At 43.6% G+C, this 9685-nt stretch overlaps 1 protein-coding gene and 1 non-coding gene across 2 annotated transcripts in view; one reads left to right on the top strand and one right to left on the bottom strand.

Moving 5' to 3' along the window:
* Nucleotides 1-625: 625 nt before the first annotated feature.
* LOC120229312 (SREBF chaperone) overlaps nt 626-9685 on the top strand; it is a 70395-nt gene continuing 61335 nt past the window's right edge. Inside the window, exon 1 of the mRNA XM_039228239.1 lies at nt 626-675. The gene's annotated coding sequence lies outside the window, so the exon portion shown is untranslated. The remainder of the gene's footprint in view (nt 676-9685) is intronic.
* Nucleotides 9059-9161, bottom strand: LOC120229409. Its single transcript, XR_005527724.1, has one exon. It is a non-coding gene; the product is annotated as a U6 spliceosomal RNA (small nuclear RNA).

The raw sequence follows: 9685 nt of genomic DNA on the forward strand, positions 1-9685 counted from the left end.
CCAACCACCATACATCAACAGCACCCAGGCCCTTCCTTCTCCGTGGATGACTTTTAACAGATCGTCCTGTACAGCTCATTTTGAACCATCTTTCAAGAACAGGTTTCAGCATCAGTAATATTCATAAAACTTATCCTTTTAAAAGGCTGTAGGGAAACCTGTCTTGTAGACAGAAGTTATCCCACCCATATGTATTTGTTGTGTATCTGCATGGTTGTTTTTAAAGTTTCTTTCCCCCAAACGGGGACATAGGCATCTTGTGCACGTTCTTGATAATTCTTTGGAAGGTGCTGTCTGTCAAAAGCCCTGGTGCAGTCCTCAAGGCCCTGCCCCATTTTCACGCCCGGCCCCGCCCCGCCCCGCCGAAGACGGCCTCCTCTCCCTCCCTCCGTGTGTTGTGGCGGGCGTCCGCCAGGGGGCAGGCGGGAGCCGCGGGCGGGGCTCAACTACGCATGTGCGCGCCTCTGGAGCACGTGCGGAGGGCGGTGAGGGCGGGAGGGGAAAGGTAGGAGGTGAGAGGTGAAGGGGCGGAGAGCTGCGCGAGCGCCGGGCGGCCGGGAGAGAGAGGGCGGGCGCCACGCACCGGACCGCGGGCCGGGAGCGCGCACGCCGCGCCCCGCCCCCGCCGCCGCTGCCGCCGCTGCCGCCGCCGCCTGGGAGCTGCTGCGGCCACAGGTACCGCCGCGCGTGTCCCCACGGCCCCTGTCCACGGGCCCGGGCTCGGGCCTCCTGCCGCGCGGTTCCGGGAGGTCGGGGGTGGGGACCGCGGGGGGCACTGGCGCGCGGGCGTGGGCGCTGTCCAGCAGCCGTGCGGGCCGGGAGACCGCAGCCCGGAGAGGGGGCCGGGCCGCCGCGTCCCCACCCCCACCCGGGCCGCGCCCCCGCCTGCACGCCCGTGTCCCCACCCAGCCCGTCGCCCCGCGTGACCACTACCGGGAGAGGGGTCGCGCCGTTGCGACCCCTGGCCCGCGGTCCCCGGGAAGCCGCCGCTTCTAGAACCTGCTTTGGGGCTGTCTGGGTTTTCCAGAGTGCGGGGGAGAGCATGCTGTCCACTCCTGCCTCTTTTTGGCTCTCTGGTTTTGAGGCAACACGTAGCTTCTTTGCTGGGTTTTGCTTGGCTTCTAGTTTTCTGTTTTGCCCAAGCCCAAACTTTGCTCACTCACGTTGCCTCTGTTTACCGTGTTGCCTCGTGTTTATTATTATCTCAGTATATCATACAGGATTATAATGTCACGGTTGAAGGGAGCCTGGACCGTTTGAATCGCAGAAAGTTGTACAGGTGGAAATGCTGTTGGCCGGAGGAGGCGGCGGGTCCAGGGGGGTGGGTTCTGGCAGGGGTTTCTCCTCGGTCAGGCTTCTTGCTGTCCCATCTCCTATAGTGACAGAGCTGCGTGATTAAATTTTCTCTGGGGATTTTGTAATAGTTCTTGTGAAGAAGACCTAGGAAAGGTTTCCTTAATGATGTTAGGTTTGTGTTTCTTTTATCCGCCCAGACCTTTTGTGGAGTTTGGTATACCGTATACGGTGCCTTATTGGTGTGCTGCTGTCTCAGGATATCGTGTTAAAGATTGAAAGCTGGGGTCAAGGATGTCTGGTTAGTGCGGAACACACCCTAGTGTTCTGAATGATGCCTAAATGAGGAACTATTTTTTTTTTAAATATTTTTATTTATTTCTAGGAGAGAGAGACAGCGTGAGCAGGGGAGGGTCAGAGGGAGAGGGAGACACAGACTCCGAAAAAGGCTCCAGGCTCTGAGCTGGCAGTCAGCACAGAGCCCGACGCGGGGCTCGAACCCACGAACCGCGAGATCATGACCTAAGAGAAAGTCGGACGCTTAACCGACTAAGCCACCCAGGCGCCCCAATGAGGAACTATTTCTTTTCCTTTTTTTTTTTTTTTTTGTAGTGCCACATTTTAAAATAATATTTTGGAGTATAGTTGACATACAATGTTACATTATTTTCAGGTGTACAACAGTGATTGAACTTTCTACGTTTTGCTCACAAGAGTAGTTGCCATCTGATCTGTATCTTTTTTTTTTTAAACATTTATTCATTTTTGAGAGAGAGAGAGAGAGAGAGAGAGACACCCAGAGACCAAAGCAGGCCCCAACATGGAGCTTGAACTCACTAACTGGGAGATCATGACCTGAGCTGAAGTCAGATGCTTAACCAGCTGAGCCACCCAGGTGCCCCTGACCTGTATCTTTCTAAGTGAATGTTAATATAGTTTGGTTTTAGGTGTTTTTACACATTTGCAGCATTCCTACTAGGCACATGATGTAAAAAACAAAATATAAATGTATCTTTGTATTCATTCCTTTGGTCATAAATTGAAAGAATTACTTTTCATTTATTATGAGCTAATCAGGTGTTTGAGAGCTCTCTCTTTTCTTTTGCTGTTGTGCAAAAGCAGCATATCCCCTGAGGTCCCCATGTGCTTTATAATCATTGGTTCACCCCCTGCCCTGGCCCCCCGGCCCAATAATCTAGGCTAGTTTATGATTGTGAGGTGGATAAAAAGTCCACTCCTAGTTTATGACTAGAAGATGGAGACAGAGAGATTATGAGTTGCCTGGGGTTATATATGAGCAAGTAAACTGTCCGTTTGAGAAGCAAACCATGCCTCTGGGGATCAGTACTCATGCATTTATTAATGTCTGGCAGCAGACTCTAGGAATGCTTACTCTCTTAATATCTAGCCAAGCACACGGATGTGTCCTAAGGACCCTGGAATGACACTTAGGTTTATGTGCTGTTTGTTTACCCTCACCATCAGTAGCTGTTTGCTGTTGCCGGAGTTAGTTATATTGGCTCTGATGAGTACTTTGTATACAGTTTATATCATCACTTCCACTTGAGCCCATGAGAAGGTTGCCTCTCTTAGAGAAACTGGGTTTCCAGGGTCACCCAGCTTGTAAGTGGTAGACCACTTCAGACCAGGTCTGCCAGACAGTGCTACTTGACCTACTTCCACTGTAACTTGCAACCTTCCTGAGTTGGCTGATGAAACAAAGTGCAGGCAGCTTTTTGCCCCCCTGCCTGAAGTAGTAATTTTGAGTGAAATATTTATTGAACACGTGTACTGTGTAGGTACTGTGCTAGGTGCTCTAATAATAGCTTATCTCACTTAATCATCAGTAACCAGGTGAGATGATACTGTTATCACCCCCTTTAATGATGAGTTTTACAGATGTTATCTGCCTGGCCCCGGGTCACCTGCTGAGTTAGAGGCAGAGCCCAGGTGCAAACCTAGGTTTGCCTGAGAACAGAGGCTGTACTTTTATGCTCTTCTTGTGCCTGCTGGCTTCACAGTCTCCTTTCTTGCCCATTGGCAGGTGAGAGGTAGCAGAAGAAAGTGAGGGAGTGAAGGGTAGAAGCCAGTATCACAGACCCAAGTCTCAGATGTGGAACTCAGCAGGAAGGAGAGACAGCAGTTCGGCCGTGCATTTGACAGCCACTTGAGTGGTCAGGGGCACTGCCGAAGAATGCTTGCACGGTTTCTGGCCTGTATGTGAGCTTTGGAGTGGAGTCCAAGGATGGGGGTATTTGCATCAAAGGTGCACAAGGGTCTTGGGGGGGGGGGGAATCAAAACTGACCTTTGTGTTTATTTTAGCTTTACTTAATTTTTATTATGTTGTTTTATAATGTACATATATATTATAGGAGTACATACGTATGACATACACATATACATATATTGGGATGTTTACTCAAATTCTTGTTAGGGTTTCATAATCAAAAACATTTGGAAACCACTGGTTTGATATTTAGCATTGGAATCAAATATGTAAGGTGTTGTGCTAACCATTTGTTCCTGAGTTGGAAGGTTAGTGAAGTTCACTGTGATTCCACATAAACAGAATCATATTTCATATAAATTATTTTCAAGAATGCAGTCACAATTTTGTGAAAGAGGATCTGTTTATTTTAATTGTCTTTGTCTCAAATATAGCAGCAGTCTTAAGTTTGAAGCTATAGTGACTGAGATAGCCCTTTAGAAATTAAAATTTTGTTGAACCTCTTCTATTTTAAGCCTGTTAATGTCAGAACTGAGAGGCACTAAAATAATCAGTTAACGTGAATGTGGCAGTTGTAATGGCGTAGCTGTTCCGCAACTTCAGAGTATTTGCAAATTTTAGATGATAGATATATTGAAATTCCAGATATGTTGATTCCTTGCAACTTTTTACGAACTAGATTTGATTTTCTTCAGGTCACTCCACTGCAGTGGTTAGTACATTATATTAAAACAAACAACGCCAGAATTCTACCTAATTTAAAAAATATCTTTAAGTTACTTCCATCTTATTTCACAACTGAATAGATAAGTGCTTGTTTAGGAGTTCAGGTTAAAATAGCAAAGGGGAGGGGCGCCTGGGTGGCTTAGTCGGTTAAGCGTCCGACTTTCGCTTGGGTCATGATCTCGCGGTTCGTGGGTTCGAGCCCCGCGTCGGGCTCTGTGCTGACTGCCGGCTCAGAGCCTGGAGCCTGTTTCAGTCTGTGACTCCCTCTCTCTCTGACCCTCTCCTGCTCATGCTGTCTCTCTCTCTCTCCTAGAAATAAATAAAACATTAAAAAAATAAAATAAAATAACAAAGGGGTTTGAGAAAAAGTGTATTTCCTTGGCTAGACAAGCTTCCCCCCCCCCCCCCCCCCCCCCCCCCCCCCCCCCCCCGCCAATCCAGGTGGGACATTATTCATACCATTGGTTCTTAAACTTTAGTGTGAATCAGAGTCACCTAAGGGCTTGTTTTAACCCCACTTCACTACAGTCCCTGACTCTGTAGGTTAGAGCTAGGCCTCGGAATTTGAATTTCAAACAAGTTACCAGGTGCTACAGCTGCTGCTGCTGGTCTAGGGAACTATACTTTGAGAGCCATGGCTCCATACAGTGCACCTAAAACCAGAGCAGGAGGCCAGTACTTACGTGTTTCTCATCATCATTTAATTCATATACTATAGTTTTGCCAAGTACATAACTGGCTTTTTTTCTTAGCCAGTTTTCTCATTGTTTTTAGATGATGTCATTCTCAATTCTCAATTGAAAAAATAAGAATAGCAATATAATTGAGAATTTCATTCCTAGATTTCTAAATTTCTTGAGGGATTAGAGGTGTTTTTTAAAAAATACAAGTCATCTGTGTTGGAGAACAATTAATAGGCAGGTGTGCACGTGCACAGGTTTTTTTTCCTGTAATCCCAGTGGTAGTCTCTAGCAGGCTTCATTCTTGCTCATTGTCTTGTTTTCGCTTTTTATGATGGGATCATACTGTATTGTATCCATTTTTGTTATTGTGTGAACATGTTTTTATGTAAAACTATTCTACAACCTTTAAAGCACGCGCATGTTTGCGTGCGTGTGGGGGGGAGGGGCAGAGAGAGAGGGAGACCCAGAATCTGAAGCAGGCTCCAGACTCCACACTGTCAGCACAGAGCCCGATGTGGGGCTCATACTCACAGACTGCAAGATCATGACCTGAGCTGAAGTCCAAGGCTTAACCAACTGAGTCAGCCAGGTGCTCCCATTTTTGTTTTGTTTTTTTAATTTAAAATCTTACTTATTTTTACGTTTCCCAGTAACTTTCAACTTTGAGCAGCTTGCTGTGTTTGGCTGTGGGCTGGGGTTACACCTTTCAGAAGACCTGCACTGCCGCTCAAAGTCTCCAATCGTGGTCCTCTTCAACAGTCTTCAGTAGCTCCATGCTCTCATGATCTTCCCCAGATTGACCTACTCAACCTTTCTTCCTACCAGCTCATGTTGATACTACCTCATCTCCATAGGGTGATTAGGTCCCGTCATCCCGGCAACAGTGACTGTTGAAAACATCAAGACCTGTCTTTAGCAAGCAACAGAGAATGTTGCATCTCATATTCTTGTCAGGGAAGATAATCTTGAATTTTTCACTTTCCAAATGCCATCCCATGCACAACTGTGAGAAAACATTCATGAGACTATGGTGGAAGGTGTTTCAGTGCACACATTCCAGGCAGTGTTGTCTTTGGGTGAAGCCAGATCATTAGGAGGCAACATAATTCTGGCCCCTCTTCCAGTGGTTTATGTTTCCAGTGACTTTGCACAGTCCCATCAGCTGGCGTTGAGATCTGTGTGAGAAGTCCCTGGGAGAATCTGTGAGGCCAAGTGGAATTTCCTTGAGGTTCATTGCCTGGAATGACTGTGCCTCTTCTAAGCCACTGGTTTGATTTTGTCTAAAGTATAATGTGAACTGTGTCAATAATGTTTCCCTCTTTACGCTGGCTATTAGTGAGCTCAGAGTCCCATTTGCACTCAGAGTTCTATGGTTTGTGTTATCTGTATTAAGCTTACTTTTGGCTTATAATGTTCTTTTTAATGGCTTGTTGTTTTGCTCTTTTAGTTTTACCATAAAATACCTAACAGGTTTCTTCCCTGTTCTGAACATTACTGTAAACTATATTGTAGCCAAATCTGTGTTCCCATCCTCTTTCCTTTCCTTCTAATACACTTGAGTCCCTCCTAGTCCTGTCTTCCCCCACCCCCTCCTCTGTGCTCCTTCTTTTTTGTTGTTTAATTTTTTTTATTGTAAATACACATAACATAAAACTTACCATCTTAATCACTTTAAGTGTACAGTTCAGTGGTATCAAATACTTTCATAATGTGCAACCATCACTATGTCCATCTCCCATTTCTTTTCATTTTGGAAAACCAAGACTCTGTACCCATTAAACAGAGTCCCATTCCCTTCTTAGCATTCCCATATTCGCATTCCCTTCTTCCCCAGGCCCCTGGCAGCCACCATTCTACTTCCGGATTTTGTCTACTCTGAGTACATCAATAAGTGGAATCATATACTATTTATCTTTTTGTGACTGGCCTATTTCATTTAGCATGATGTCCTCATGATTCATTCATGTTGTAGCATGTGTTAAAATGGAGTTTATATATCACATTTTGTTTACCCATATATCCGTTGATGGACATTTGGATTGTTTCTACCTTTTGTGTATTGTGAATAATACTGTTATAGACATGGATATACAAATATTTGTTCAAGTTCCTGTTTTGAGTATATACATAAGTGGAGTTGCTGGATCATATGGCAATTCTTTGATTTTTTTTTTAATTTTTAAAATGTGTTTATTTCTGAGAGAGAGAGAGACAGACAGCATGAGCAAGAGAAGGTCAGAGAGAGAGGGAGACACAGAATATGAAACAGGCTCAAGGCTCTGAGCTAGCTGTCAGCATAGAGCCCAACGCGGGGCTTGAACTCACAAACTGTGAGATCATGACCTGAGCCGAAGTCAGATACTTAACTGACTGAGCCACCCAGACACCCCTGATTAATTTTTTAAGGAACTACCATACAGTTTTCCACAGTGGCTGTACCATTTTACATTATCACTAGCAATGCACAAGGTTTCCAGTTTCTCTGCATTCTTGACAGCACTTGTTATCTTCTGGGTTTTTGTTTTGTTTAAATGGTAGCCGTCCTAGTGGATGTGAGGTGATATCTCATTGTAGTTTTGATTTACATTTCCCTAATGGTTAGTGATGTTGAGCATCTTTTCATGTGCTTATTAAACATTGGTGTATCTTCTTTGGAGAAATGTTTATTCAGGTCCTTTGCCCAGTTTTACATCATATTGCTTGCTTTTTGTTGTTGAGTTTTAGGAGTTCTCTATGTATGTTGGATAGTAATCCCTTATCAGGTACTTGATTTGTAAATATTTTCTCCCATTCTGTGTGCTGCCTTTTTACTCTGTTGATAGTGTATTTTGATGCATACAATGTAAACATTTTTAGGAAGTCCAATCTGTTTTTGTTGTTGTTGTTGCTTGTATCCTTGTATCCAAGAAATCATTGCCAAGTCCAGTGTCATGAAGCTTTTGCCTTGGTGTGTGTGTGTAAGTTATCTTTACACCCATCATGGGGCTTGAACTCATGACTGTGAGATCAACTGAGCCAGCCAGGTGCCCCCTGATGTAGGTTTTCTTGTAAGAATTTTTAAGGATGCCTGGGTGGCTCAGTTGAGTGTCCAACTCTTGATTTCTGCCCAAATCATGATCTCTCGGTTGTGGGATTGTGTGCATGGGATTCTCTCTCTCTGTAAATAAATAAATAAAGTATAAAAAATAATTTTATAGTTTTAGGTCTTAAGCTTAGGTATTTGAACCTTTTTTTTAAGTTTATTTATTTACTTTTTAATAATCTCTTCCCACTGTGGGGCCTGAACTCACAACCCTGAGATCAAGAGTCGCATGCTCTTCCAGCTGAGCTAGCCAGGTGCCCCAAGTCTTTGAACCTTGTGTATTCATTCTTGCTAAATTTTGTAAGGGGGTAAATTCTAAAAACATTTTGTACATTACAGAGGACTTTCTTGTTAATGTTTATTATGGTAAAATTCAAATATATACAAAAGCAGAGAGCAGTGAGCTTTTGTGTGCCTATTAGTTATATCTGTCATTTACTAATTAACTCAGGGCACTTTTGCTTCATCTGTATCTTCCATTCTTCCCCTTTTTATATTTTCATTTTTTTCTTTCTAAATTATTGTTTTATTTTTAACATTTTAATTTTTTTACAATTAAAAAAAAATTTTTTTGAGAGAGAGTGCACATACATGCATGTGAGCAAGGGAGCAAAGAGAATCCCAAGCAGGCTCCACACATAGCATGGAACCCAACATGGGGCTTGATCTCATAACCATGAGATCATGACCTGAATCAAAATTAAGAGTTGGATGCTTAACTGACTGAGCCACCCAGGCATCCCCTTTCTAAATTATTTAATGAGTTTTTTTATTGTGATAAAATACGCATAACATTAAATTTATCATTTTAATCATTAAAAAACTTTCTTAATGTTTATTTTTGAGGGAGAGAGAAACGGAGTGTGAACAGGGGATGGGCAGAGAGAGAGGGAGACACAGAATCTGAAGCAGGCTCCAGGCTCTGAGCTGTCAGCACAGATTCTGACGTGGGGCCCGAGTTCATGAACTGTGAGATCATGACCTGAGCTGAAGTTGGACGCTTAACGGACTGAGCCACCCAGGAGTCCCTAATCGTCTTTCTTTGTAAATACATGGAATGCTTCATAAATTTGTGTGTCATCCTTGCACAAGGGCTATGCTAATCTTCTCTGTGTCATTTTAACATTAGTATATGTACTATTGAAGCACCATTTTACCATTTTTAAGTGTACCATTCAGTGGCATCAGATATATTCACAGTATTGTACAACCAGCCGAAGCACCGTTTTAACCATTTTTTAAAGTGTATCATTCATTGACATCAGATATATTCACAGTGTTGTACAACCATCACCACTGTCCATTTCCAGAACTTTTTCATCATTCCAAACACAAACTCTGTACTCATTAAACAACTTCCCATTCTCCCCTCCTCCTACCCGTGGCAACCACTATTCTACTTTTTGTCTCTTTGAATTTGCCCATTCTAGATTCCTCATATAAGTGGAATCCTACTGTGTTTGTCCTTTTGTATGTGGCTTATTTCACTTAACATAGTGTTTCAGTGATAATCCATGTTGTAGCATAAATCAGAATTTCATTCCCTTTTCAGGCCAAATATTCTCTTGTATGTATATCCACATTTTATTTATCTCTTCATCTGTCAGCAAACATTTGGGCCATTTCTCCCTTTTGCCTATTGTGAATAATGCTGTTATAAACATGACTGTACA

The sequence above is a fragment of the Hyaena hyaena genome, unplaced genomic scaffold (assembly GCF_003009895.1).
Source record: "Hyaena hyaena isolate Hyena2069 unplaced genomic scaffold, ASM300989v1 scaffold_30, whole genome shotgun sequence".
Taxonomy (NCBI): Eukaryota; Metazoa; Chordata; class Mammalia; order Carnivora; family Hyaenidae; genus Hyaena; species Hyaena hyaena.